Here is a 25,438-nt window from a genome sequence, read left to right as displayed (position 1 = left end):
CCTGGCCAAAACCGGACGACGCTGGGCCAATGGTGGGCCGCCCTGGATATGACTGGGAATACAGATTTTTTTTTTTTTAAATGGGCCCTACTATGGGACTCAGGATCGTGTCACCGTGTTTCTGCGCATTCAAATTGCGATGGATAATTGTGTTCGTTGTCCGTAGTTTATGCCTGCCCATACAATAACACCACCGCCACCATGGGGCAGGGCACTCTGTTCACAACGTTGACATCAGCAAACCGCTTGCCCACACGACACCAAACACGTGGTCTGCGGTTGGGAGGCCAGATGGACATACTGCCAAATTCTCTAAAACGAAGTTGGAGGCAGTTTATGGTATATAAATGAACATTAAATTGTGGACATTCCTGCAGTCAGCATGCCAATTGCATGCTCCCTCAAAGCTTGAGACATCTGTGGCTTTGTGTTTTAACAAAACTGCACATTTTAGAGTGGCCTTTTGTCCCCAGCACAAGGTGCACCTCTGTAATGATCATGCTGTTTCATCAGCTTCTTGATATGCCCCATCTGTCAGGTTGATGGATTATCTTGGCAAAGGAGAAATGCTCACTGACAGGGATGTAAACAAATTTGTGCACAACATTTGAGAGAAATAAGCTTTTTGTGCATATGAAACATTTCTGGGATATTTTATTTCAGCTCATAAAACCAACACTTTACATGTTGCGTTTATATTTTTGTTCAGTGTAATAAAAGTAAAGTATACAGTGAACAGCGAATAAAAGCAATAAGATACATTGAATCTTTCAGGGGGAAAAACACCAACCACTACAGATTTATTTCAAAATAATGTATTTTTATTGTTTGGAACAGTTTAACATACAGCTTAGTTTGGATGAAAAAACAATCAAAATGTTTTTATACATACTCAATACATCAAAAGAGGTATTTTATTTTTCCTTAATCCACTTGTGATTTTTTAAATCACAAATACTGCTTAATTAGCATGGGCATATCTATGCTTTAGGCAAGATATGCCCAGAGCAGAGCCTTTCATGCTGGGCTGTGTAAATGCAAAGAATTTACCATTCAAGCTGCATGTGAAATATGTCAAATTGCCTCTTTTCCTGTGACCACTGACCAGGCTACAGTAAAAAACAAGATAATGTTGGCATCTCAACCTGACCTGGTACAGTACATTTAAAAGTACTGGGACAGACCACTACTGCTACTCCTTCTCTATAATATCTCAAGGCCGGGGTCAGCTAGACTACACTCTGGATCTCATGTTCAGCTCTTATGACGGCACTCAGGCGATGATCTTCTTGACGTAGTTGCGGACATTGACGTGGAGCTGATGTGAGGTGGCACTGAAGATCTGTGGCCAGAGACCTGGTCTCCTCCGATCCATTCCACAGTGCACGGTACACAGGCAGAGTGTACCTCTGTTTCCCCTGGGAGCAAGATACAATGAAACAATCTATTCATATATTATTGCTAAGATACTACTATTTACATGATGTTTAAAGACACTAATCTAACTTTAAACTGACATCTTATATCATAAATATATACATTATATTTACTATAATAAAACATTAAACTGGCCTAAAACACTTGCTTGACAAATACTGTAATTGATGGTTGAGGACCAAATGCATTTGTTTTTCTAACCTGGCAGCTGAGGAAGCTGCGCACACGTTGATATCCTGGCTGGTGCTGATTCTTGGCAATGATCTGGGCCCAGCGCAGTCGTAGCTCAGCGTTGTTTGACTTCACGATGTGAGGGTACTGCTCCTACTGTTTCTCTATATTACCTTATCAAAGTCAGAGTGAAGGTACATGATTGGTGTGACTAATTTCAAAAGTACTTTAAGCACATCCAGACTTACAGGTGCAAGGTACAAAACGTAAAGTAATGAAATAAAGAATAGATAGATATCCTCACACTGATGAATTGGGGTGATTCACATACTGGTAAATCACATGTACAGTACCAGTCAAAAGTTTGGACATACCAACTCATTCAAGGGTTTTTCTTTATTTTTACTATTTTCTACATTGTATAATAATAGTGAAGACAACAAAACTATGAAATAACATATGGCATCATGTTGTAACCAACAACAAAGTATTAAACTAATCAAAATATATTTTATATTTGAGATTCTTCAAAGTAGCCACCCTTTGCCTTGACAGCTTTGCACACTCTTGGCATTCTCTCAACCAGCTTCATGAGGTAGTCACCTGGAATGCATTTCAATTAACAGGTGTGTCTTGTTAAAAGTTAATTTGTAGAATTTCCTTCCTTCTTAATGCGTTTGATCCAATCAGTTATGATGTGACAAGGTAGGGGCGGTATACAGAATATAGCCCTATTTGGTAAAATACCAAGTCCATATTATGGCAAGAACAGCTCAAATAAGCAAAGAGAAATGACAGTCCATCATTACTTAAAGACATGAAGGTCAGTCAATGCGGAAAATGTCAAGAACTTTGAACGTTCTTTAAGTGCAGTCGCAAAAACCATCAAGCGCTATGATAAACTGGCTCTCATGATGACAGCCACAGGAAAGGAAGACCCAGAGTTACCTGTGCTGCTGAGGATAAGTTCATGAGAGTTATAAGACTCAGAAATCACAGATCAAATAAATGCTTCACAGAGTTCAAGTAACAGACATCTCAACATCAACTGTTCAGAGGAGACTGCGTGAATCAGGCCTTCATGGTCGAATTGCTGCAAAGAAATCACTACTAAAGGACACCAATAAGAAGAAGAGACTTGCTTGGGCTAAAAAATACAATCAATGGACATTCGACCGGTGGAAATCTGTCCTTTGGTCTGATGAGTCCAAATTGGAGATTTTTGGTTCCAACCGCCGTGTCTTTGTGAGACGCAGAGTAGGTGAACGGATGATCTCCGCATGTGTGGTTCCCACCGTGAAGCATGGAGGAGGTGTGATGGTGTGGGGGTGCTTTATTTAGAATTCAAGTCACACTTAACCAGCATGGCTACCACAGCATTCTGCAGCGATACGCCATCCCATCTGGTTTGCGCTTAGTGAGACTATTATTTGTTTTTCCAACAGGACAATGACTCAACACCTCCAGGCTGTTTTAAGAATGGCGCCGAAGGAGATGGCAGTCGTTTTACGATCCTGTAACCAATTGTGCTATTGTGTATGTTTTCTCGCGTTATTTGTAAGTTATTTTGTACATAATGTTTCTGTCACCGTGTCTTATGACCGAAAAGAGCTTCTAGATATCAGGACAGCGATTGCTCACCCCATACTGGAGGAATACTTTTTCCTTCAACAAGTCAGACAGGAAGGATTTACTTCAGATGCCAGAGAAGGCCCTCATCCCCATCATATGCAGGAGAAAAAGACGGAGGTATTGTGGACGAAGATCCGGGTGCCTCGTTAGGATCCGTCGCCGAGAGGGTAATCTACCTTTACCATCGGTCCTATTAGCCAACATACAATCAATCAATAATAAAATAGACGAACTACGATCACGTATATCTTACCAACAGGACATTAAAAACTGTAATATCTTATGTTTCACAGAGTCCTGGCTGAACGACGACATAACATATAGCTAGCGGGTTTTAAGCTTTTTCGTCAGGATAGAAAACTGGCCTCTGGTAAGACAAGGGGTGGCAGTCTATGTATATTTGTAAACAACAGCTGGTGCACGAAATCTAAGGAAGTCTCAAGGTTTTGCTCACCTGAGGTAGAGTATTGCATGATAAGCTGTAGACCACACTATTTGCCAAATTAGTTTTCATCTGTATTTTTCGTAGCTGTCTACATACCACCACAAACTGATGCTGGCACTAAGACCACACTCAATGAGCTTTAAACGGCCATAAGCAAACAGGGAAACACTCATCCAGAGGTGGCGCTCCTAGTGGCCAGGGACTTAATGCAGGGAAACTCAAATTCATTTTACCTCATTTAACTCATCAAATCCGTTTTACCCGCGAGCTGTCCAGTGACACAAGCTTACCAGATGAGCTAAATTACTTCTATGCTCGCGTTGAGGCAAGTAACACTGAAGCATGCATTAGCTATTCCGGATGACTGTGTGATCACGCTCTCCATAGCCGACGTGAGTAAGACCTTTTAAACAGGTCAACATTCACAAGGCCGCAGGGCCAGACGGATTACCAGGACGTGTACTCCGAGCATGCGCTGACCAACTGGCATTTTCAACCTGTCCCTGACTGAGTCTGTAATACCAAGATGTTTCAAGCATACCACCATAGTCCCTGTGCCCATGAACACTAAGGTAACCTGCCTAAATGACAACCGACCCATAGCACTCACATCTGTAGCCATGAAGTGCTTTGAAAGGCTGGTCATGGCTCACATCAACACCATTATCCCAGAAACCCTAGGCCCACTCCAATTTGCATACCACCCTAACAGATCCACAGATGATGCAATCTCTATTGCACTCAACAATGGCCTTTCCCATCTGGACAAAAGGAACACCTACGTGAGAATGCTATTCATTGACTACATCTCAGCGTTCAACACCATAGTGTCCTCAAAGGTCATCACTAAGCGAAGGACTCTGGGACTAAACACCTCCCTCTACAACAGGATCCTGGACTTCCTGACAGGCCGCCCCCAGGTGGTAAGGGTAGGTAACAACACATCCGCCAAACTGATCCTCAACATGGGGTGCGTGTTCAGTCACCTCCTGTACTCCCTGTTCACTCATGACTGCATGGCCAGGCACGACTCCAACACCATTATCAAGTTTGCCGATGACACAACAGTAGACCTGATCACCAACAACGAGGAGACAGTCTATAAGGAGGTCAGAGACCTGGCCGTGTGGTGCCAGGACAACAACCTCAAGACAAAGCAGATGATTGTGGACTACAGGAAAAGGAGGACCGGGCATGCTCCCATTCTCATCGACAGGGCTGTAGTGGAGCAGGTTGAGAGCTTCAAGTTCCTTAGTGTCCACATCACCAACAAACTATCATGGTCCAAGACAGTTGTGAAGAGGGCACGACAAAGCCTATTCCCCCTCAGGAGGCTGAAAAGACTTGGCATGGGTCCTAAAAATCCTCAAAACGTTCCACAGCTGCACCATCGAGAGCATCCTGACTGGTTGCATCACTGCCTGGTATGGCAACTGCTCGGCCTCGAACCGCAAGGCACTACAGAGGGTAGTGCTTACAGCCCATTACGTCACTGGGGCCAAGCTTCCTGCCATCCAGGACCTCTATACCAGGCGGTGTCAGAGGAAGGCCCAAAAAATTGTCTAAGACCCCAGCCACCCTAGTCATAGACTGTTTTCTTTGCTACCGCACGGCAAGCGGTACCGGAGTGCCAAGTCTAGGTCCAAAAGGCTTCTTAACAGCTTCTACCCCAAAGCCATTCTACCCCAAAGCCATGAGCTTCTACCCCATTAGCCATGAGCTAATCAAGAGGCTAGCAAAATCCCTCTTTTACGCTGCTGCTACTCTCCGTTTATTATCTATGCATGGTCACTTTAACTCTACCTTCATGTACATATTACCAACAACGTTTTTCTTCTTATATTCTTAAAGCTTTGTTGGTTAAGGGCTTGTAAGTAAGCACTTCACTGTAAGGTCTACACCTGTTGTATTCGGCGCATGTGACAAATACAATTTTAATTGATTTTGTAAGGCCTATTTGACCAAGAAGGAGAGTGATGAGTGCTGCATCAGATGACCTGGCGTCCACAATCACCCAACCTCAACCCAATTGAGATGGTTTGGGATAAGTTGGACCGTAGAGTGAAGGAAAAGCAGGCAACAAGTGCTCAGTATATGTGGGAACTCCTTCAAGACTGTTGGAAAAGCATTCCTCATGAAGCTGGCTGAGAGAATGCCAAGAGTGTGCAAAACTGTAATCAATGCAAAGGGTGGCTACTTGTTACGGGATTTTTGTGTTTAATGACTAAAATATGTATACATTGGACTTAGAATTATAACTAAACAGAATACTACTATATTACTGTAAGAATGAATCTTATTATAATCTAATGTTGAATGTTATGTGTTCCTTGTTAGAAAGAATGGGTTTATCTTCAGACAGGCTAGAATGATGTCTCTACCCAGGGAGGGGAAAGACCTTGGGTTGGTTGTAGATAGTTTAACAGGTGGCAGACAGTAATGAGAACTGTACTGTACTGCCATTGTATCCGAGAGGAGGATGGACATTAAAACCTATGACATCAACTTTATTATATAACCTGATGTAAAATGTATTATGATCAGTACTCTCGAGAATAAACGCTATTGATTGATTGATTTTGAGACTGGTTTCTGTCCATTTAATGCTGATAATTATCTTACAAATTCTTATCTATGGGCAGAGTGTTTTAATTGAATTGGTTGATAAACATAGGAATTAAATTCCTTTAACAATTTGGTCCTTAGAGCCGGAACTCAAGATCTGCCTCTGTCGTTCCAAGAAACTGCTGAAAACCGTGCACGGGCGGATCCAGGATCCGTAAGACAAAGACCTGACCTCTGACTTGAGGGTTTATTTCAGGCCAGTGGTGAACTGGTACACGACAGAGGTGGTGACGAGATCCAATGAACATTGCTTTTCCCAGTCAGCGACAAGGTCAGTAGCCTATATTCTCGATTCTGGGGGGAATGATTTAAGTTATCCTTGATTTAATGTTCTAAAATGTTTAGAATTTATCAATAATAGGACCTTTGCTATTCCAAACAGATCCAATGGGTTTTGTATGACCGATACACAGAGACAGGTCCGCAAAAGACTTCGGGCAAGGTGCACTGCCATAATTTAAACTAATCTTAGTCATGAGAGGCAAGTCCCGAGATTAAGCTGAGATACTAAAACAGGTGTTGACAGGTGCAGTCCTGTTGTGCGAATAGGACAGCCATTAATTCAAAAGACATACCTAAATAAAGTTCTAACCTAAGCAGTCTATCTGTATATGGGAAGTAGTCTGACTATGAAACAGAGCGGTAGATATATTAAAATAGGTGAGGATATAAACTAGGCTTTGTGAGGAGGAAGGGTGGTCCTGTTCGGGCAAGGTGACTGCACTTATTCAATACTGAAAGAAGTATCAAAAAAGGTGGAGAGGGAAACCAAAATCTATAAATCTGAGATAAAAGCCAAATCTATAGACAAGAGGTTCCACGAGAGAGGGAAACCTAATATAGCGGAGTAAGATACGAGATATTAACTTTAAAAGTCCTATGACACAAAATAATAGGTTATTAACTGGGACTTTACGCCCCCGGGGAAATAGCTTATATTTGTACGGGTAAGATTTAATGTCCAACAAATGCAACGCTATAGATAAAGTTTCCAAACGGGAGAACAACCAAAATAACTAGGTAAAAACTAACGGTAAAAACAACACATACGTAGATCATAGAAAATTATAATAATAGGACCATAGCTACTAGGAGCGGCAAGGATTTATTAAACATGGGTAGTAAATTCTCCAAGGAGGTCCCGGAATGGACGGGAGTTTGCGACTACAGAAAATTGTAATAATAGGGTTATTGGCTCCTTTATTCCAAAAGTGATGGTGGTTCAGGGGTTAAATAGCTGCCCTCCCAAGCTTGAGACCTGACTTCGATTCACGGTATATGCTCTGACTAAAATCTGTGTCTTTTAATTGTAATTAAACCATTTGTATCTTTTGCCTGAGAAAATACGGTCGTTAGTGTCGGTATAGGATATAAACTGAAACGTTTTAATAACTTGTTTAGGTTAAAATGAAAGACTAATCTAATTCTAAATGATAGCGATGCGCTTTCGATGTGATACGTTGTGTTGCCTCAATGATCTGCATGAATAATGTATTGAGACGTGAGTCGTATTTATATTACTGAATCGTAGAAGTGACAGTTACCTAAACCTGATGAATTCTAAAGAATAACGGAGAAATACGATAAAGTTGTGCCCATCGGAATGTTATAATTATTATGGATGACTGACATGCGATATAAATTTAGCGAAGTATATGGTACGTTTACATTTTGGAGTAGAGAAAGTTGAGAAGTTGATTTTACTTTTACGATAGTTTTGGTGCAAAACTCAGTTGGAGTAAGTAGATGTTTTGCCTAGAGGCAGGAAAATTGTTTGTGTCATTTAGAGGGAAAATGCGTGCATTATAGCTTTGAGCCACGTTTCAGAAGTTGTTAAAACTTCCAAATAGAATTTTATAAGTAGCTGAATATCGTCAGAGTAGTCTAAAATTGCTAGGTGGCCATCACGGATAGTTGGCTATAAGAGGAAAGTCAAAATAGTTGGATCGTAAAAATTTATGATAGCTCTTTATTGATTTTTAATTCGAATATCTAGGTAACATCAGTGAAAATTAACATAAAGTTAAGGTATACTAACATGCCGGTGGAGCTGATTAAATGTTAAAGGGTACCCGTTAATCACAGTTGTGTGTCTGTGTCTAAAGGCAGGCTACTCCTATCAACCATTAAGGAAATTTAAAACTAATGATTTGAGGGTGTACAATATACTTATTATAATTGCTAGGTTTTGTTTGTAGTAAACGTTGGGTTTGAGGGGATTTCCATGTGTAAATATCTTAAAGGGACACACTCGCATATGGAATATTTGAAGTTTTGTTTTCTGAGTTTTCATAAATACGTTAATTTTTTTTAGATAAAGGGTTCTTTATTTTGTATAATATAATAAATAACACATTTGAAGTGGTGGTATGGCTGATGGCTTCTGAGGTGATATAAAATTAATATTGTGGGTATTGGTGGAGGATGAAAAGTCACTAGAGGGCGCCATTGGTCAACTTATGGAGGTTCATGTTATTGTTAGATAAAATACAGTGGGCTCCTGAAGGAGATATCTCATTAGTACAGAAAGCATATGATATGGTTAGCATTCGTTTTGGCCTCATTTGATCATAGTGTGAATAGTATAAAGTGGCGAGCTATCTGTGGTGATTCAGGATTATTGACATGATCGAGATAACCTTATTTAACCTATGTAAGGACTTTAGAAATTGCCACCATAGACATTTTTTGTTTGTTTTGTAATTCCATGGGTTCAGATAACAGAGAGACACTTAGTTAATGTTTGGGACCAAGCTACAGGCAGTGAAGGGACTCAAGGCCCAGTATAATCAGTGGAATGCGTCCCGAGATAAGCCGTACCATTACACAGAACTTAGTAGGGTGGGTGCGAGCAGAGCAGAGCAGAGAGATAGGAGTGGCACAGACTGGGTCACGGTTACTGAGTGGAGACAGAAGGAATGAAAAACTTAGTTGGTTTCAGGAACTAAGGGGCAGCACTGATAACTTTTAAAGTAGATAAGACACTTAACAGAGAATTGTTAGGTTGATCCAGTATTGATACAAGGGCGGAGCCAAGTATAAAAGGGGGGATGGTCTAGGATAGGATGGGGACTATTGGATAATAAACTAATAAAAAAAATTCTAGCTAGAACAAATGAGAAACTGTTTGTTAACCAAACCTGTATGTCCAAGATTTTATGCTCTACAGGAGAACTACAGGAGGGGATTACCGACATGATTGGGCCAGGGGACTGGGTCTGGGTCCAATCACCTAAGGAGAATAGGTGGAATGCAGCCCCATTGGGAGGGGCCATACCAAGCACTCCTTGTGACTGCATTCACCGTGAGAATAGCTCACGGAAAGAGCTACCTGGGGGCATTTCACACTTGTAGGAGGGTAAGACACACTGACACTGTCGAACAATCACAGGGGTAGGAGCAGAACCAGAACCAACAGAGTACTGGGGGCCAACTCTTACTGAAGATTCCCTTATACCCGACCTTTCCCCGCTGTGAGCGTTCATAGAAGTGAAAGTATGGCTTGGCCTCTGGCGGTTGATATGTTCTCTGGGAGAGGGTGGGGTTTTACAGGGGCGCTGATTGGTCTGAGCTGTCTTATTGTGGGAGCCATATTCCTAATACACCACACCCCACCTGAGTATGCAGAAGGTGGTAACTTGACCCATGGTTTCGATGATGAGAATTTTGTATTAACCAAGCATAAGAGATCCCTTGATCTGGATAGACAGGAAGTTAGAGTGGAGGTTGGGAAGGATGCCTCAATGGAGTTTTATGTAGACCAAAAGGGGTCTCTGACTCCTGGGCAGTCTAGGACTAGGAGCCATTATAGAATTTAGGCTGTGTAGGTCCCCGTGTGGTTCATGGACACAGGTCATAGCTCACACACGGAGAGAGAGCTATGTAAACCCATACATCCAATTTAGGAACAGATGGAGTATAGTAAAGGTTGGAGTTTCTGACTGTGTTCCCGAGCAGAGGAAGTATTGTATAAAGGTATGAATTAACATTAAAACGGTAAAGTCCCAGGATTTCGGGTTATGGTATGTTGGCTTCGACCAGTTTTCAACTGATACTATGGTACCATTCCAGGTGGCAGAGGTTAGAGCTGGTAAGGAGACTATGGTCGGCCAGAGTTCAATTCATCTCCCTAACACCACAGACATTCCTAGTATAAACATCCAGGGTAAAGGACCTGTACGAATAGTTCAGACAATTACCTTAAAGAAGTGATAGAGGTGGAGACTGGGTTTGGGGATTCCAACTTTGGTTAAAATGTCTGTGCTACTGCCAAACCACAGCTGACCACCATCTCCTTTCCATTTGATGGAATTGATATACTCAGGGGAATGGCCTGTATGATAAAGCTGTTCATGAAGGCAGGGAAGCCAGACAATGACAGTTGCTTTGATCTGCATAACCTTTATCCCCATGTGCCCATTACCTCCATTCCTCCTTTCACAGTTACAGAAGGACACTATTATTATAGGGCCTGGCACATTACAAACGGATGGGATGAAGAGGAAGTAAGACCTGACTGGATGGTTGACTTCCGGGGATTTCAGTAAGATAAAAAGGCCCAGAGTGGATGTCTGGTTGTTATGTGGAGGGATGAGGTTGTGGCCTGACCTGCCTACCAATTGGACCGATAGTATTTATTTAGACATGCTTTTCACCCTTATCTAAAACGAGGACCTAGAACCAGGTAGAAGAGAGAGGAGGAGTGATCCGTCCGGATCTTTTGACAATAGTATTTACATAGGATAGTATTGGATATGTTATTGGCTGAAAAGGGTGGCGTGTGCGTCTTATTCGGAGCAGAATGTTGCACATTTATTCCTGATAACACAGCTCTGACTGGGTTGACCACCCTAGCTCACGAATTGGCAGAAAATTCTGGGGTCGATAATTCTCTTAAAAATGGATGTGACAGTATGTTTGGGGAATGGAAAATTGTCATAATCACTGTGTCGTGGGCCAATTTCACCTGTATGAGTGTTTTGATTCTGTGTGAATGCTGTTTGATTCTGGGTGTGAAAGGTCTCATTTCCAGGACTCTGGAGAAATCAAGGACAATATTGATGATAAGGATACGGACCGATTCCAAGTTCTGACCAGTGGGAGGATGAATACTGGTTCCCAGACCGAGGATGGATCCGGCTACTTTGAGACATTATAAATATTAGGTCCCATCTTGTGTTGATGCTTTGATGTTAGACTGTTTCTTTGATGAAGATTATAGTTATGATTCTGATGTATATATATATATACAATATATACAATATACAATACATATATATATACAATACATATATTGATGTAGTGTAAGATGTTGTGGTTGATTTAGGTAGTATTTGAAAAAGAAGAAATATTTCTAATAAAAATAGAATTGTGCTTTTTAATATTTCTGATAAAACTAGAAGTACGATTAAAGGTATAATATTTAGTCATATGTTACGGGATTTTTTTGTTTAATGACTATAATATGTATACATTTGACTTAGAATTATAACTAAACAGAATACTACTATATTACTGTAAGAATTAATCTTATTATAATCATAATGTTGAATGTTATGTGTTCCTTGTTAGAAAGAATGGGTTTATCTTCAGACAGGCTAGAATGATGTCTCTACCCAGGGAGGGGAAAGACCTTGGGTTGGTTGTAGATAGTTTAACAGGTGGCAGACAGTAATGAGAACTGTACTGTACTGCCATTGTATCCGAGAGGAGGATGGACATTAAAACCTATGACATCATCTTTATTATATAACCTGATGTAAAATGTATTATGATCAGTACTCTCGAGAATAAACGCTATTGATTGATTGATTTTGAGACTGGTTTCTGTCCATTTAATGCTGATAATTATCTTACAAATTCTTATCTATGGGCAGAGTTTTAATTGAATTGGTTGATAAACATAGGAATGAAATTCCTTTAACACTACTTTGAAGAATCTAAAATAGAAAATATATTTTGATTTGTTTAACTCTTTTTTGGTTACTACCTTATTCCATGTGTTATTTCATAGTTTTGATGTCTTCACTATTATTTTACAATGTAGAAAATAGCAAAAATAAAACTCCTTGAATGAGTAGGTTTGCCCAAACTTTTGACTGGTACTGTATATCCAGTACAATGATAGTGCTAGGGTTATCAGCGCAGAAGTGTTGTTACCATCATGTCCTATCTCTAGGAAGTGGGGACTTCTCTATGATCTTCTCCAGGAAGTAGACGGCCTGGTAAGTCTTCCAAGCCTGGATGTTGGTCTTCATGATGCTGGCCATATCCAGGCCCTCGACAGCCCACAGCTCTGACAGCTGCTCAGCAGGCTTCATCAGGCTCTGGCCAGCCGACAAGTCAGGGAGATAGCTGGTGACTGGTTGGCTTCTCTATCAAACTCCAGACCTTGCAAAGGAACCACAGGGAGAGTGAGAGGTCAGATTGTGTCTTTAAGCATGAGAGTGAGCTTGTAACAGCAGTCTAAAGTCAACTACACTGCCCTTTACCTCAATCTTGTGCACTCCTTTCTTCTCCAGGTCAGGGAAATACTCCAGGAAGAACTCCAGGGCATCCTCTGCCATAACACTTCAGAACTTGAACTTGTCAATGTAGGCCTGTGAGAAGAAACACCCACATGTCAGACTGCTACCCTCATACCCTCTCTGCAAAAGAGCCTACTACATGCAAGAAGCCTTCATTTCTGTCAAGTAGGACAGTCGAGAGAGGGATGGTGCTCATGTATTAACCTTTTTTTTTTTAAGTACCAAGCAGACACTCAGTGTATTTACTGATGAGTAGCACAGTAATATATACAAAATGAGAAGTAACAGCAACCTTGAGGAAGGCATCGAAACAACTCTGATCTCCAGCCAGGTGGGCCAGGTAGGAGACGAAACAGAAGCCCTTCTCATAGTGCATGTCATTGTAGGTGTCATCAGGGTCAACACCTGAGGGAGGGGAGACAATACAGATGACATTTGTTGCCTTAACTTAAGCAGTCATGATCGAGTGTATCAGTTCTATTGAGTCTGCAGCTTAAGGCAAAATCTCAGTCAGTTGAACTAATTAAATTGGACTTGGCCTTAGCAGTAAAGGGTAAATGTAAGCCAATTCTGACCTGGTTTGATCTTCACACGCAGTTTGTTGAGTGGGTGGTCCTCTCCGGTGTTGTCCATCTCACACACAATGACGTCAGCAAGCGAGCAGTCTCAGGCCAGGATGCAGGTTGTGACGAAGGTGAGGCAGGGGTTCTCCATGCTCCCGAGGGGGAACGACGGCGTGTTCTCCCTTACTGGCACTCATAACTGCCGTGAAGTCGTCAGGAACCTGTGAGAGGCAGACAGGGCAGTCTTGTGCCAAGATCAATTAATTATCAATCAAATGTATTTATAAAGCCCGTTTTACATCCGCAGATGTCACAAAGTGCTTATACAGAAACCCAGCCTAAAACCTCAATGAGTAAGCAATGCAGATGTAGAAACAACATGCCTGGTGATGGTATAATCCATTACTAATATAGACATGGAGTAGTAGTAGTGGTGGATTAGACCTATTATTCAGAGTGCTGTACTCTTGGACCACAACACATCAAACAGAGTATGAGGTTTAATAACAGCACAAAATTGAGTCAACAGGATGATAGACAGAAAAGGAAAAAGCTTGTTTACCCTGCAAAGAGAAAAATAAGATTGACATACAGCAGCACACAATGTTTTTCTGTGGTCATCCTCCCCTGGACATTTGGCTCAGTCAGAGTCCAGTCCAAGGGCTCACCTTCACGGAGGCTGAGTAGGTGCTCTTGACGGCCAGCGTGTCGAAGCAGGGGAAGAAGGAGCGATTGAGCACGGCCTGGTCCTGGGTGAAGATGTAGGGCTTGGCTTTCTCAGCAGTCTACTCTGGTTCCAGCCAGCACACCTAGTGGGTCAGGGGGAGCAGAGAGACCAGAGCTTGAGTGTGATGGTAGGGGCTCACGTTATCTTCACAGCAGCCGAGTAGGGGAGCTTAGTCAAGGGCTCTTTCTTCTCGCCAGTCTGAACAGGCTCCAGCCATGACATCTACAGATGTACGCTGGGTTTAATAAGGGTGGTGCAGTGGTTTAGGGAGAACCACTGTTTATTCATGAATAAGCTCTAAAGTGTTGCACATATGTAAAAAAATACTTGCAAGATATGAAGTGAAACTAAAATTATGTAATGCTGCTGGCTATAAATTATGTAATGCTGCTGGTTCAATCTAACCCTGGAATGTAATGAAATGCCAAAGATCTGGAAATCAGCATTTGTCCTACCACTTTTAAAAAGGGGAGATCCAACTCTTTTAAATAATTATAGGCCAATCTCAAAGCTGTCACCCCTGGTGAAAATACTTGAAACCCTTGTAAGTGAACAGCTAAAAGAGTTTTTATTTACTAACTCTATTTTATCAATGTACCAATCAGGCTTCAGGAAGAAGCATAGCACAATTACAGCAGCCATGAAGGTTTTAAATGATATCACTGAAGCCCTTGACAAAAAACAGCACTGTGTCTCACTTTTTATTGATCTCTCTAAGGCTTTTGATACAGTTGATCATGCTATACTAAAGGCAGAGATTGTTGAGTGTAGGTCTTTCGGAGCATGCAGTTGCATGGTTTGCTAACTATCTGTCTGATAGAACTCAGTGCACTCAATTTGATGGGCTTATGTCTGTTAAATTGTCTGTCCTGAATGATGTGCCCCAAGGCTCTGTACTTGGTCCTCTCTTATTCACTATTTATATAAATGATTTAGACAAAAATGTCCAAAATGCACAACTTCATTTTTATGCTGATGATACTGTTATTTACTGTTGTGCCTCGTCTCTTACAAAAGCTTTCCAGAACTTGCAAACTGCTTTTTATACTGTTCAACATACTTTGTGTCAATTGAAGCTTATCCTCAATACTGACAAAAGTAAACTAATGGTGTTTTCTAATGCAAGAAATAGACCTCTGAACCTTTCACCTATTACTACCTGTCAGGGCAAGGAGATTGAGGTTGTAACCTCATATAAATATCTTGGATTCTAATTGATGATGGCCTCTCTTTTAAATTGCATATTCAACAACTTACAAAAAAAATTGAAGCTGAAATTGGGATTTTATTTTAGGAATAAGGCCTGTTTTTCTTTTGAAGCCAGAAGGAGGCTAGTAATCAGCTACATTTATGCCTTTACTAGACTATGGGGATATTTTATATATGAATGCTTCCGCTCAGTGTTTGAGATCAATTGACACTCTTTACCATGGCACTTTGAGATTTATTTTAAACTGCAAAACCCTTACGCACCACTGCACTTTGTATACCAGGGTTGGCTGGCCTTCTCTAGTCACTCGTAGGCTCAGTCACTGGTATACTTTTATTTACAAAGCCATTTTGGGTTTACTACCTTTTTATTTGGGCATTTTTATTGTTCAGAAATGTGGTGGGTACTCTCTTCGTTCGCTGGACTTTATCCTGCTAACTGTTCCAAATGTCCGAACTGAATTTGGTAAAAGGTCTTTTATGTACTCTGCGCCATCGTCTTGGAACACCTTACAAAATAATTTTAAACTGGAAGAACTTGTCCCGATTGGTATTTTTAAATCACTGATGAAGGATTTTGAGGCTGATTCCCTGACCTGTCAATGTTTTTAATTTGTTGTTTTTGATTTTGTTATACTCTTGTGAATTAAATGGTTTTTACTAGATTACTTGTAGTTTTTCATGTTGTCTGTCTGTAATTTTTGTAATGACTTGGTGCTGCCTATCTTGGCCAGGACGCTCTTGAAAAAGAGATTTTAAATCTCAATGAGCCCTTCCTGGTTAAATAAAGGTTAAATAAAAAAATAAATATATAATGCATAGACAACATAGTTGAAAAAGGTTTTCAATAATTTTTAATGTATGGGTTATAGCAGGGGTGGTCAACCTTTTCTTCCCCAGGGACCTCCTGCCAGGCAAACCTGCGACCCAGGGACCCCAATCATACGTTAGCCATTTAAAAAAAAAAAACACATCTTATCAGCTGAATGATAATGGCAAGGAGAAGTAATCAACATCCCAATGAAGAAATTTGGTAGATCGTTTATTATTTTGACCTTCCCACATTATAATTGGAAGAGGAAGTGTAAACTAACACAACTTATTAGCTTCAAAAAGTAACTCCAAAAACATTTTTCGCTAAGAGCAGCTGTTTAAACAAAGGTTAGCCATGTGTTGGCAAAAATTAATGTCCAAGTCAAGAATGCTTAAAGCAGCCAGCGGCACTTGCTGCACTGGTAGCCTTTTGTGGGTATTTTTCAAAGCCAATGTCAGATATTCCACTCAGTGTAATTTGATCAATATTAGGAGTTGAGAAATAAAGTTGAAAAAATATATTCTCCTCTTTTCTACTGTATGTATGTAATTCAAAATTAATTTATTCTGTTGTTGCTAGCGATATTCATAACATTGAAAATACACTGCTCAAAAAAATAAAGGGAACACTTAAACAACACAATGTAACTCCAAGTCAATCACACTTCTGTGAAATCAAACTGTCCACTTAGGAAGCAACACTGATTGACAATAAATTCCACATGCTGTTGTGCAAATGGAATAGACAAAATGTGGAAATTATAGGCAATTAGCAAGACACCCCCAATAAAGGAGTTCTGGTTCTGCAGATGGTGACCACAGACCACTTCTCAGTTCCTATGCTTCCTGGCTGATGTTTTGGTCACTTTTGAATGCTGCCGGTGCTTTCACTCTAGTGGTAGCATGAGACGGAGTCTACAACCCACACAAGTGGCTCAGGTAGTACAGCTCATCCATGATGGCACATCAATGCGAGCTGTGGCAAGAAGGTTTGCTGTGTCTGTCAGCGTAGTGTCCAGAGCATGGAGGCGCTACCAGGAGACAGGCCAGTACATCAGGAGACGTGGAGGAGGCCGTAGGAGGGCAACAACCCAGCAGCAGGACCGCTGTCTCCGCCTTTGTGCAAGGAGGAGCACTGCCAGAGCCCTGCAAAATGACCTCCAGCAGGCCACAAATGTGCATGTGTCAGCATATGGTCTCACAAGGGGTCTGAGGATCTCATCTCGGTACCTAATGGCAGTCAGGCTACCTCTGGCGAGCACATGGAGGGCTGTGCGGCCCCACAAAGAAATGCCACCCCACACCATGACTGACCCACCGCCAAACCGGTCATGCTGGAGGATGTTGCAGGCAGCAGAACGTTCTCCACGGCGTCTCCAGACTCTGTCACGTCTGTCACGTGCTCAGTGTGAACCTGCTTTCATCTGTGAAGAGCACAGGGCGCCAGTGGCGAATTTGCCAATCTTGGTGTTCTCTGGCAAATGCCAAACGTCCTGCACGGTGTTGGGCTGTCCCCTTTGCAGAAAAGCATCCCCAAAGATGCAAAGATGCGTCACGGTTGGGATGGTGTTCTTGGGGTTGTACTCATCCTACTTCTTCCTCCAAACACGGCGAGTGGAGTTTAGACCAAAAAGCTCTATTTGTGTCTCATCAGACCACATGACCTTCTCCCATTCCTCCTCTGGATCATCCAGATGGTCATTGGCAAACTTCAGACGGGCCTGGACATGTGCTGGCTTGAGCAGGGGGACCTTGCGTGCGCTGCAGGATTTTAATCCATGACGTCGTAGTGTGTTACTAATGGTTTTCTTTGAGACTGTGGTCCCAGCTCTCTTCAGGTCATTGACCAGGTCCTGCCGTGTAGTTCTGGGCTGATCCCTCACCTTCCTCATGATCATTGATGCCCCACGAGGTGAGATCTTGCATGGAGCCCCAGACCGAGGGTGATTGACCGTCATCTTGAACTTCTTCCATTTTCTAATAATTGCGCCAACAGTTGTTGCCCTCTCACCAAGCTGCTTGCCTATTGTCCTGTAGCCCATCCCAGCCTTGTGCAGGTCTACAATTTTATCCCTGATGTCCTTACACAGCTCTCTAGTCTTGGCCATTGTGGAGAGGTTGGAGTCTGTTTGATTGAGTGTGTGGACAGGTGTCTTTTATACAGGTAACGAGTTCAAACAGGTGCAGTTAATACAGGTAATGAGTGGAGAACAGGAGGGCTTCTTAAAGAAAAACTAACAGGTCTGTGAGAGCCGGAATTCTTACTGGTTGGTAGGTGATCAAATACTTATGTCATGCAATAAAATGCAAATTAATTACTTAAAAATCATACAATGTGATTTTCTGGATTTGTGTACCTATGATATAAAATATATCAAATACAGACCTCTACATGCTTTGTAAGTAGGAAAACCTGCAAAATCGGCAGTGTATCAAATACTTGTTCTCCCCACTGTATATACACACATACACTGCCTTCAGAAGTTTTCAGACCCCTTTACTTTTTCCACATTTTGTTCGGTTACAGCCACATTCTAAAATGTATTAAATCGTTTTTTCCCCTCATCAATCAACACACAATACCCCATAATGACATAGCAAAAACAGGTTGAGAAATTTGTGCTAAATAATAAAAAACTGAAATATCACATTTACATAAGAATTCAGATCCTTATTCAGTACTTTGTTGAAGCACCTTTGGCAGTGATTACAGCCTCAAGTCTTCTTGGGTATGACGATACAAGATTGGCACACCCTTATTTGGGGAATTTCTCCCATTCTTCTCTGAAGATCCTCTCAAGCTCTGTCAGGTTGGATGGGGAGCGTTGCTGCACAGCTATTTTCAGGTCTCTCCAGAGATGTTCGATAGGGTTCAAGTCTGGGCTCTGGCTGGGCCACTCAAGGACATTCAGAGACTTGTCCCGAAGGCACTCCTGCACTGTCTTGGCTGTGTGCTTAGGGTAGTTGTCCTGTTGGAAGCTGAACCGTCACCCCAGTCTGAGGTCCTGAGCGCTCTGGAGCAGGTTTTCATGAAGGATCTCTCTGTACTTTCCTCAGTTCATCTTTGCCTCAATCTTGACTAGTCTCCTAGTCCCTGCCGCTGAAAAACATCCCCACAGCATGCTTCACCATAGAGATGGTGCCAGGTTTCCTCCAGACGTGACGCTTGGCATTCAGGCCAAAGAGTTCAATCTTGGTTTCATCAGATCAGAGAATCTTGTTTCTCATGGTCTGAGAGTCTTTAGGTGCCTTTTGGTAAACTCCAAGCGGGCTGTCATGTGCCTTTTACTGAGGAGTGGCCTGATTGGATGAGTGCAGCAGAGATGATTGTTCTTCTGAAAGTTTCTCCCATCTCCACAGAGCTCTGTCAGAGTGAACATGGGTATCTTGGTCACCTCCCTGACCAAGACCCTTCTCCCCCGATTGCTCAGTTTGGCCGTGCGGCCAGCTCTAGGAAGAGCCTTGGTGGTTCCAAACTCTGGGAAGAGTCTTGATGGAGACCACTGTGTTTTTGGGGACCTTCGATGCTGCAGAAATGTTTACCTACCCTTCCACAGATCTATGCCTCGACACAATCCTCTCTCGGAGCTCTACGGACAATTCCTTCAACTTCATGGCTTGGTTTTTGCTCTGACATGCACTGTCAACTGTGGGACCTTATATAGACAGGTGTGTGCCTTTCCAAATCATGTCCAATCTACTGAATTTACTACAAGTGGACTCCTATCAAGTTGTAGAAACATCTCAAGGATGATCAATGGAAACAGGATGCACCTGAGCTTAATTTCGAGTTTCATAGCAAAAGGTCTGAATTCGTATGTATATAAAAGGTATCTTTTTTTTTATTTTTTATACATTTGCAAAAAAATGTGAGATCTGTTTTCGCTTTGTCATTATGGGGTATTGTGTGTAGATTGCTGAGGATTCATTTATTTGTTTTTTAATCAATTTTAGAATAAGTCTGTTAATTAAAACCTTTCAGTGATACCCATCCCGGATCCGGGATCCTCCTCATCAAAAAAGCTGACTAGCGTAGCCTAGCCTAACGGGACAGGGATATCATATAATATAATTTTCATGAAATCACAAGTCCAATACAGCAAATGAAAGATAAACATCTTGTGAATCCAGCCATCATTTCCAATTTTTAATATGTTTTACAGCGAAAACACAATATGTATTTCTATTAGCTAACCACAATAGCCAAACACACAACTGCATATTTTCACCATGTTTCCACCGCATAGGTAGCTTTCACAAAACCGACAAAATAGAGATATAATTAGTCACTAACCAAGAAACAACTTCATCAGATGACAGTCTTATAACATGTTATACAATACATTTGTGTTTTGTTCGAGAGGTATAAATCATAGTTTTACATTGCAGTTACCATCACAAATAGCACCAAAGCAGCCAGAATAATTACAGAGAGCAACGTGAAATACATTAATACTCATCATAAAACATTTATGAAAAATACATGGTGTACAGCAAATGAAAGATAAACATCTTGTGAATCCAGGCCAATATTTCCGATTTTTTAAGTGTTTTACAGCGAAAACACAATGTAGAATTATATTAGCTTACCACAATAGCCAAACACACAAACACATTTATTCACCGCAAAGGTAGCTTTCGCAAAAACCAGCAAAAGATATAAAATTAATCACTAACCTTTGGACAACTTCATCAGATGACAGTCTTATAACATCATGTTATACAATACACTTATGTTTTGTTCGAAAATGTGCATATTTAGCGCTGCAATCGTGGTTATACATTGTGAATATGTAGCAACATTTTCCCAGAATGTCCGGAGATATTTTGGACACTCACCTAATCTGACCAAAGAACTCATCATAAGCTTTACATAAAAATACTTGTTGTATGGCAAATGAAAGATACACTGGTTCTTAATGCAACCGCTGTGTTAGATTTAAAAAAATAACTTTACCATAACATACAGCTTGCGTTATTGTGAGACAGCGTTCACCAAAACGGCGGAGAATAGGAGTCAACATTTTACACAGAAATACGAAATAACATCATAAATGTTCTTACTTTTGCTGGCTTCCATCAGAATGTTGTACAAGGAGTCCTTGGTCCAGAATAAATCGTTGTTTGGTTTTAGAATGTCCATTTCTTCTGTCGAATTCGCGCCACAATGCTAGCCAAGGTTACTAACATTCCCATCCTCTCTTGGCGCAAAGAACGGAAAACTCCAAAAGTCCCAATAAATGTTGAATAAACTGATAAAACTCGGTTGAAAAAACCTACTTTATGATGTTTTTCTAATATGTATCAAATAAAATCAGAGCCGGAGATATTCGCCGTGTATACCGAACGCTTATCAGAATACAATGTCGAGGTCCTTCACGCGCCTTGGAAAACTGACAAAATGGCTGACCTGTCACTCCAAAAGCTCTTGTTCGACCTCAGATCAAGCTAGACACCCCATTCCACCTTCCACTGCCTGTTGACATCTAGTGGAAGGCGTATGAAGTGCATGCATATCGATAAATATAAGGCAGTTGAATAGGCAGGCCCTGAAACAGAGCCTCGTTTTCAGATTTTTCACTTCCTTTATGGAAGTTTGCTGCCAAATTTACATTTACATTTACATTTAAGTCATTTAGCAGACGCTCTTATCCAGAGCGACTTACAAATGAGTTCTGTTTCACTCACAGATATAATTCAAACAGTTTTAGAAACATGAGTGTTTTCTATCCAATAGTAATAATAATATGCATATTGTATGATCTAGAATAGAGTACGAGGCCGTTTAAATTGGGCACGATTTTTTCCAAAGTGAAAACAGCACCCCCCTATTGACAAGAATTAAGTAACAAAATTTGGAAAAAGTCAAGGGGTCTGAATACTTTCCGAAGGCAGTGTATATAAGTTATTTTTTGGGGTAAAAATAAGTATAATTGCGGACCCCCTGCAGTACCTCAGGGCCGCGTACCCCTAGTTGAATGCCAGGGATTGTAGGTTCTAATCACTGAGCAATAAGAAGATTCTAATAGAGTTCCACAGTATGAGTCATAATACCCATAAAACTTAGCGGTCAAACAAGGAAATGATTCCAATCGTTTTTCCACCATTCATTTTTCCCCATAGGGAATTTCAGAAACACTGAAAATAAGGGCTGTGTTTCGTGTAGGCTTACCCTGGCATGACGTTTTCATAACTGTGTAAATCACTCTATATTTATCAATATATTCACCTGTATTTACCCCCCCCAAAATGAAATGCTAATTTGCTGCTAATGTGGCTATCATAAAGAACTATACTTAAAATATAACCTCAACATATAAAGTGTTGGTTTCAGGAGCTGAAATAAAAGATCCCAGAAATTTCAGATGCACAAAAAGCTTATTTCTCTCAAATTTTGTGCAAAAAATTGCTTACATCCTTGTTAGTGAGCATTTCTCCTTTGGTAAAATAATCCATCCACTTGACAGATGTGGCATTTCAAGAAGCTGATTATAAGCATGATCATTTCACAGGTGCACTTTGTGCAGGGGACAATAAAAGGCCACTCAAATGTTTTGTCACAACAATGCCACAAGCTTTTGAGGCAGTGTGCAATTGGCATACTGACTGCAGGAATGTCCACCAGAACTGTTGCCAGAGAATGTAACGTTAATTTCTCTACCATAAGCCGCCTCCAACGTTGTTTTAGATAATTTGGCAGTACGTCCGGCCTCACAACCACAGACCACGTGTAACCATGCCAGGACCTCCACATCCGGCTTCTTCACCTGCAATAGTCTGAGACCAGCCACCCAGCCAGCTGATGAAACAGTGGGTTTGCACAACCGAACAATTTCTGCATAAACTGTCAGAAACATCTCAGGGAAGCTGATTTGCGTGCTCGTCATCATCACCAGGGTCTTGACCTGACTGCAGTTCGGCGTCATAACCGACTTCAGTGGGCAAATGCTCACCTTCGATGGCCACTGGCAAGCTGGAGAAGTGTGCTCTTCACATATGAATCCCGGGTTCAACTGTACCGGGCAGATGGTAGACAGCGGTATGCTGTTGTGTGGGTGAACAGAATGCCCCATGGTGGTGGTGGGTTTAAGGTATGGGCAGGCATAAGCTACGGACAACGAACACAATATAATTTGATCGATGGCAATTTTAATGCACAGAGATTCCATGGCGAGATCTTGAGGACCATTGTCGTGCCATTCATCCGCCGCCATCATCTCATGTTTGTAAATTTTTATTAGGATCCCCATTAGCTAACGCCGTAACGTAGCTAATCTTCCTGAGGTCCAACATATATGTTTCAGCATGATAATGCATGGCACCATGTCGCAAGTATCTACACAATTCCTGGCAGCTGAAAATGTTCTAGTTCTTCCATGGCCTGCATACTCACCAGACATGTCACCCATTGAGCATGTTTGGGATGCTCTGGATCGACGTGTACGACCACGTGTTCCGGTTCCTGCCAATATCCAGCAACACAGCCATTGAAGAGGAGTGGGACAACATTCCACAGGCCACAATCAACAGCATGATCAACTCTATGCGAAGGAGATGTGTACGCTGCATGAGGTAAATCGTGGTCACACCAGATACTGACTGGTTTTCTGATCCACGGCCCTACTTTTTCTTTAAGGTATCTGTGACCAACAGATGCTTATCTGTATTCCCAGTCATGTGAAATCCATAGATTAGGGCCTAATGAATTTATTTCAATTGACTGATTTCCTTATATGAACTGTAATTTAGTAAAATCTTTGAAACTGTTCTATGTTGCATTTATAATTTTGTTCAGTGTACAAATGCCATTATGACCTGGATGAGACTGACGAATCGAGGCAAAGGTAATAATCTCTGGATTAACTATTGAATGTGTACATACGTTTAGTAACGAATAAATTGGCAAAATGTATATGAATTGACAATTCTGTGAACTGTCTTGTGCAAGTTTTAAACTGAAACAATACCTGTTAGCAAAGGTGTCAGCTAGCGAGGACGTGCAGGAGCTTGCAGGGATTTGTAGTTCTTGCATGATGTCTACTTTGATGCTAATCAGCATTTTCGAATTCGAGTACATAGAGACTAATATATTGATGTCACCTTGTCCGAGAGAGATTTACATGGTTATCAAAACATCACGCCAGGGTAAGCCAACATAAAACACAGCCCTTATTTTAAGTCTTTCTAAAATTCCCTGTGAACAATGAAAGGTGGAAAAACGATTGGTACCTTTCCCCTGTTTGATCGCTAGGTTTTATGGGTATTATGACACCTCCATGTGGGACTCTATAGAAATCATTTCTGAGGATCCAATCATCTCTAAATAACAGATCTACTGCCGTGGTTGATATGTAGATTGGTTCTAATTAGGACGGGTGAATGACATTATCTTACCCCTGGTCCATCGAATGAAACATACCACTAATCGAAACTCCTCCTGAATTTTACATGGTGATGGGAATTTTACAACCATGGTGGTGCCATAAGTGGTGAAGTTGCGAGGTAGAAATTCTACTTTAACCAAATCATCTTCGCTTCGGCAGTAGAACACCTCTTGCATTGAAAGAGGGGTGAATGTCCAACAATAGCTCGCTTTGAGAATTTTGGATGCATTTCAGCTTTAGCGTTTCAGTTCCTCAAGTTCTCGGTTAGATCCAAGTGGAAGTGATTTATCTTGAATTGACGAAAGCTCGAAGACGTGGTCACTTCCTCTGCTAGATTGGAGTGCAGCTTGAGAGATTTTTCCATATTTAATGAATGGGTAAATGTGATTCTTCCTCAAACTATTTGCTGTCGCTGCGTCTGTAACTCCCGATGTAGTGAAAAAAAAAAACTTGCAGCTGTAAAAACGGTTGTTTTGGATTTGGATATAGTATGGATTTACTGCGCAAAAGTGCCACTTCTTTTATATAACCTTTAACTAGGCAAGTCAGTTTTAAGAACAAATTCTTATTTACAACGACGGCCTATCCCGGCCAAACCCAAAAGCCGCTGCACAACTCGGGAACCCCTAAATGAGAGGTCAAATCATGAGTTGGCTACAAATAACATGGATACATTTCAGAAGAGATACAAAATGTATTTATTGAAACAAATACTTAAATTTATTAAGTGTAGTTTTACAGGGACTGTGCACATTAATCAACATTACTGTAAAAGTGCCAGTTTTAGCCAGCCAGCTAAATTACTATCTTTATATAAACAAAAAATGGCCAAAACCTGATTACAGATCAGTACAACTATTAATATCATTCATAGGATACGTGGAACAATATGAGAGAATTACATA

At 41.2% G+C, this 25,438-nt stretch overlaps 1 pseudogene; it reads right to left on the bottom strand.

Moving 5' to 3' along the window:
• Positions 1-1,273: 1,273 nt before the first annotated feature.
• LOC120064761 lies at positions 1,274-24,897 on the bottom strand (annotated as a pseudogene).
• Positions 24,898-25,438: the final 541 nt, after the last annotated feature.

The sequence above is a fragment of the Salvelinus namaycush genome, chromosome 20 (assembly GCF_016432855.1).
Source record: "Salvelinus namaycush isolate Seneca chromosome 20, SaNama_1.0, whole genome shotgun sequence".
In the NCBI taxonomy this organism is placed as follows: domain Eukaryota; kingdom Metazoa; phylum Chordata; class Actinopteri; order Salmoniformes; family Salmonidae; genus Salvelinus; species Salvelinus namaycush.
The sequence above is the reverse complement of the archived record's forward strand: the minus strand, read 5'-3'. Positions and strand labels throughout refer to the sequence as shown.